General features: G+C 42.8%; 1 pseudogene; it reads left to right on the top strand.

The window, feature by feature from the left end:
* Positions 1-835: 835 nt before the first annotated feature.
* Positions 836-5565, top strand: LOC123843304 (renin receptor-like; annotated as a pseudogene).
* The last annotated feature ends 627 nt before the right edge of the window (positions 5566-6192 follow it).

The raw sequence follows: 6192 nt of genomic DNA on the forward strand, positions 1-6192 counted from the left end.
TGATTAGGTCAGGCCCGCCCAGGAACATCTCCCCTGTATTAACTTGCCCTGAGCACATTAGGGATCTTAATGACATTTCCAAAATCCCTCTGGCCTTTGGCACTTAACATCACATAATGAAGAGATCAAGCAGCCCGTTATATTCACAGGACGTCCATACCAACTGGCAAGAATCGTAGAGATTATCTTGAAAACTCTGCCTACCAAGCATGCAACTCTTGATCTCAGGGGTCAAGAGTTCAAGCCCCACGTTGGATGTAGAGATTCCTTAAATAAATACCAGAAGTTCACATCCCTACCAAATGAAAAATATATTCATTTCTTCTCAAGGTTCCCAGGTGTGTCTTAGAAGGATGCCCCTCTCTCCGGAAGTTGTATTTGTGATATCCCCCCAAGATTGATCTCCAAATTCTTTTAAGATGTCATTTTCACCATCAATGGCATGTTGTTTTTCTCTTCAGCTATTCCTTGTATGATGGTGGATGGAAACTAAAACGTGGCTTCATGACATTGTCTGGGATGCACAGATACTCTTGGACGAACCGAAATCTTTTACACGGCAAGTTTGCAAAAATTAAGGGCACGTAAAAGTAATAATCCTCCCTGGAGGTCGAATAAACACCAGAACCGGGAAGAAGACCCATCCAAACCAAGTTCTCAAATACTTCAAAAAAGAGTAAATGCTACAGTCTTAGAATATTACAGGATTCTAACAAATTCTAATAAAATTATAATATTTTAAGCATATCACGGAGAGGAAAAGTTGTGATTTGTGGAAGGATGTTCTTTAGAACGTCAGGCACTTCATAACTGAGATAATCTGATAAGGAAATGCATGATTAAAATCTCCTGGACTGGAAACAGCAAAATCTTTGATATCGGGAAAGTCTGCAAGCGGCTTGAATTCAGAGACGCGCCCCACACTGCCCTGAAGCTCATCCAGACTCGGGACTGGTGTGATTTGTGTCTGTTCTCCACCCACACAGAAGAAGCCCAGCCTGTCACAAGGCTGGTTACTGTTCTTCTGCTTTCGGTAAGTGGAAAAGCCTTGGGGGCGGTAGAGGGGGCTGTTGCCCCATGGAAGATGAATGCCCTTGGAGCTCGGCAGGTCTGCCTTCCTGTTGCAACGAACACACAAAAAGGGAAAAAGCAAAGCAGGACAGTGAGCAAAGGAGGGAGACGGTTATTCTCGGTGACTTGATGAGCGCCTTCTGGGATGCTGGACGTGGGGATGGCGCGGTGGGTCTGCTCAGCGGAAGGCAGACCCTGTGTATAAATCTTAAAGATGCGAGAAGTTCAAGTCAGCAACCTGATTAATCTCCCCTGGGGGCTATACGGGCACCTCTGGGTTCATTCATTAGCTGCAAGGGTAAAGCCAGACATGTGCTCTTAGGGGACACAAAGAGCACAGACAGGAGAGGAGGAAAGTGTAGGTGGGTCCACCTTCCAGAAGGAGCTGTGAAGAACAAAAGTGCATGGTGGTCCCATCGGCAAAGGCAAATCAGGGTCACCTGGCAAACCCATTTGCCATCTTCCTATTCGTGTTTTGTTTGATTTAAATCTTCTGCATGCTGTGCACCTCGTGTTTGCAGATCAGAGTCTAGAATGTGTGCAGCTGTGCGTCAGAATCAAGCCGTCCTATCCCCCACTCTATGGGGAAAGCCGCGTGCTTGGCATCAGCCCCTGGATAGGAGATAATTCTTCTTGCCAAGTGCTCAAAACTCCATGGCCAGCTATGTGGTCTCAGGCAAGCGGGTGGATGTGCGCATACACTTTTTGGCTTTGGTTTTGGGTTTTTTTTCTCAGCTTGTGTTTTCATTGATGATTTTCATCCTTCCATTTGATGAGACATTCTGTTGGTGTTTGAGTATTCTCTTTCCCCCCTCCCCACAGTTTTATTGAGGTATAATCGATACACCACAAAAACGTGCAGGTGTGTGATACACGAAATTTAATGAGTTCAGACAGATGTCTACAGCCGTAACACCATCACCACTGTCAAGATTTTTTATTTTTTATTTGTGTTTTTGCTTGGATCCCCCTTTTTTGGTGGTGAGGTCAGTTAATAGGAGATGTACCAACATGACACAGTTTTTAAGTGCACAAAATGCTGCCCGATTCCACGTACAGGAGGTAGCTACAATGGCCAAATTTATAGAAGCAGAATTACAACAACAACAACAACAACAAAACCCACAAAAAAACAACCCCAGAATGGCAGCTGCCAGGAAGTGTGGAGCTGATGATCAGTGGGTGTAGAGTTTCAGTCGTAAAAGATGAGTAAGTTCTAGAGATCTGCAGTACAGCATCATGCCCGGAGTTAGCAATGTGATTTTGTGCACTTTTGAGCAACTCTTAATAAGCGTCTGATTCTTGCTTTTGACCCAGCAAGTGATTGTAGCAGAGGGAAGCAAAAATCCCTCGGCAAGCTCTCCAGCGACTCAAGATGCCATGCAGATGCTTTGAACATTAACAGGGCAGGTGTATGAAGCCTTCACCTTTTATGATAATGGTTTTATTTCTTTTGAAGGAAAAGGAGCACATTTCACTATACTTCAACTGTACTTCTGTCCCTCGGTAGCTGGAAAAGCAGAATCCCCCTGATTTTTCTCATGTGGTATACAGGAGCTAGGACATTTCTTTTTTTTCTTTTTTTCTCCCCTCCTTTGTGTCTGTCTTTGATATTCTACCCGGGTAGGTTTGAAACTCAAAACTTTTCCTTTGTCTTCGTATGAGGCATTCAGCTTCTTTGGGACCACTTCCTGACCTCAGAGGTGGAGAGAGCCACTGGGTGCATTGATAGGATCCTGTCATTTCAAACAAAATCACATTCACTTTGGTGGAGAGCCGGAGGCCTGGGTGGTGTAAAATTGTGTCGTGTGGCATGAAAGAAATAGGACAAGACGTTCCAGGTGCGATGATGTGTCCCGTTGGTCTACTTTGGAGAGCCAGGAACTTAGAGCAAAAGCATAATCATGGGGGGAAATGAGGATTTGAGGTGCTCCAGACAAACATGCAGATGGGACCCATGTCTTTAATGGGTAGTTGTGCGGTGTTATGTAGACTCATACGGGACAAAACTATGTTCCTCTAGGACAGAGGAATCAAAGCAAGGCCCGGTGGAAGGAAATTTGCATAAGAAGACTCTCCCCCGGTGTTCTCCTTTCTGACACCGTATGTCTGAGAAGCTTGTGCATGATACCTGATAACGTGTGCATGGGTAACTGGTAACTTGTACCCCATTCTCCCTTCTTATGTGGAAGAATTATGAGTGGGGGCACTTAAAATTGAACTGAAGGCTCTGATAGAGCGTTTTGAAAATTTTCATCACCTTACGTGGGGTGATGTCCAGCTGCATCATTACTGGTGGGCTGGACCACAGCTCTGTGGGAAGCTTTGTGAGCCCAAAAGTTATTTCGATCTGTGATAATTAAATGTTACGGATATTTGGAATCACTTTGCATGGCCTTTTTATATTTTTCTACAAACAGGTTATTCTGTTAATCTCCTTGCAGTGCTGCCAACCATTAGTTACTATATTCATGGAATTAGGATTTCCTTATTTTATTTTTTTCCTTTTTACTATTACTAGTTTTTTTATTTTTAATTTAAATTCAGTTAGCGTGTATTATCTGCTTCAGGGGTACAGGTCTGTGATTCATCAGTCTTACACAATTCACAGCGCTCACCATAGCTCATACCCTCCCCAATGTCTATCACCCAGCCGCCCCATCCCTCCCAACCCCCACCACTCCAGCAACCCTCAGTTTGTTTCCTGAGATTAAGAGTCTCTTATGGTTTGTCTCCCTCTCTGGTTTCGTCTTGTTTCATTTTTCCCTCCCTTCCCCTATGATCCTCTGCCTTGTTTCTCAAATTCCTCCTACCAGCGAGATCATATGATACTTGTCTTTCTCCGATTGACTTATTTCACTCAGCATAATACCCTCTAGTTCCATCCACATCACTGGAAATATAACCATACTATTCTAATGCACATATATTATCATATGGGTAAAAATAGAGATATTACATCATACATATAGGTATCATATATAATTATATACTACATATTATTATTATTTTTTAAAGATTTTATTTATTTATTTGAGAGAGCCAGAGAGAGAGAACAAGCAGGGGGAGCTGCAGGCAGACAGGGAGAGCGAGAAGCAGGATCCCCGCTGAGCAGGGAGCCCGACGCGGGACTCGATCCCAAGACCCCGGGATCATGACCTGAACCGAAGGCAGACCCTTAACCAGCTGAGCCACCCAGGCGCCCCATATATTACATATTATACTTCATGCAAACATATTTGTAGTTTTATATGCTTATATTAATAAAACATTTGCTCTTTATATATAGTATAACCATATGAATATAATGTGCATGTTTTGTATATAAAAATACAGACACAGCATAGTACGTATAGATATCACATATATAATTATATATTACAGAGCCGTAGCACATCACCCCCTACGGCTGCAGTGGTCGCTCGCGTTCCGCCGTTCTGGTCCCTGCCGCCCTTTGGTGTTGCGGCCACCGTGGGACCCTGGCCGCGCTCGTGGTGCTCCTGTCCTTGTTGGCGGCGGGTGTTTTGGGGAACTAGTTTAGTATATTAAGATCACTAGGGTCTGTTGTTTTCCGAGATGGAAATTGGTCTATACCAGGAGAGCGAACTCCAGACGTGGCTGCATTGTCCATGGGCTTCTCTGTTAAAGAAGGAAGACCTTTCTTGGCCAGGACTTGCGGTAGGTAACCTGTTCCATCGTCCTCGGGCTACCGTCATGGTGATTTCGTACCCTTTGGAGAATGCAGTTCCTTTTAGTCTTGACAACGTTGCAAAGTCCATTCACTCCTTATTTTCTGAAGAAACTCCTGTAGTTGTGCAGTTGGCTCCCAGTGAGGAGAGAGTGTATATGGTGGGGAAGGCGAACTTGGTTTTTGAAGATCTCTCTGTAACGTTACGGCAGCTCCACAATCGCCTGTTCCAGGAAAACTCTGTCCTCAATTCACTTCCCCCCAGTTCTCTGAGTAGGAACAATGGAGTTGATCTGCTCTTTCTTTCTGAATTGCAAGTGCTACATGATATTCCAAGTTTGTTGTCTCGACATAAGCATCTAGCCAAAGATCATTCTTCTGATTTATATTCTCTGGAGATGGCAGGTTTGGATGAAATGGGGGAACATTATGGGAAACATCCTCAACAATTCAGAGATGCTTCCAAGATCCTCGTTGATGCTCTGCAAAAGTTCACAGATGACATGTACAACTTTTATGGCGGGAATGCAATGGTAGAGTTAGCGACCGTCCGATCATTTGACACCTCTCTTGTCAGGAAGACAAGGACAATTCTTGAGGCAAAACAAGTGAAGAACCCATCAAGCCCCTATAACCTCGCATGTGAGTATAACCTTGAGTATCCAGTGGTTTTCAACATGGTACTTTGGATAATGATTGCCTTGGCCTTGGCCGTGATTATCACCTCTTACAGTATCTGGGACATGGATCCTGGGTATGACAGCATTATTTATAGGATGACAAACCAGAAGGTTTGAATGGATTGAACTCTTCTCATGCCAAACTTAGAAAAGGAGTTTGGAAATTGGCTGTTTTGTTAAATCTTTTAGTGTAGTTTAAAAGTAGATGGTATACTTTAAATTTATAAAAAAGAAAAAAAAAAAAGGAATTTTGTTCTCCGTGTGCCTGTGATGTTCTTCTAGAGTGAATTATAGTATTGATGTGAGTTGATTTGTGGGCTATAGATTCCATAATATGCTCAAATATGATATAACCATTTAATATAATTTCATTCCATTTAACATTTGGAAATGTGCACTGAAATAAATGTAAAAAACTTAGAATAACTTGTGTTCTTTATGTTGGGGAAAATGCACTGAATTTATTAGACAAACTTAGGAGTGCTTAACTTCCTTACACAGGACAGGTGAAAATGACATTTTGGCCGTTCTATCCCATGAACCATTTGTAAATGTCTAATTTGATGTAAATATCTCTGAAACAGAAGGTATTTAACTTCAAATAGCCCTACAGTGACTGAGATTGAGAACTGCATCTGATTGACAGAGGGTGGCTGTTTTTTAACCTCTTCTGAAAGTTTGGTGATCCAGATCCCGAGGTGGATATGAAAAATACTACATAGATCTGAAAAGAAACTAGCTTTGTGGAATTAA

The sequence above is a fragment of the Mirounga angustirostris genome, unplaced genomic scaffold (assembly GCF_029215605.1).
Source record: "Mirounga angustirostris isolate CCGP_5_RB_7025 unplaced genomic scaffold, mMirAng1.0.hap1 SCAF_11, whole genome shotgun sequence".
NCBI lineage: Eukaryota > Metazoa > Chordata > Mammalia > Carnivora > Phocidae > Mirounga > Mirounga angustirostris.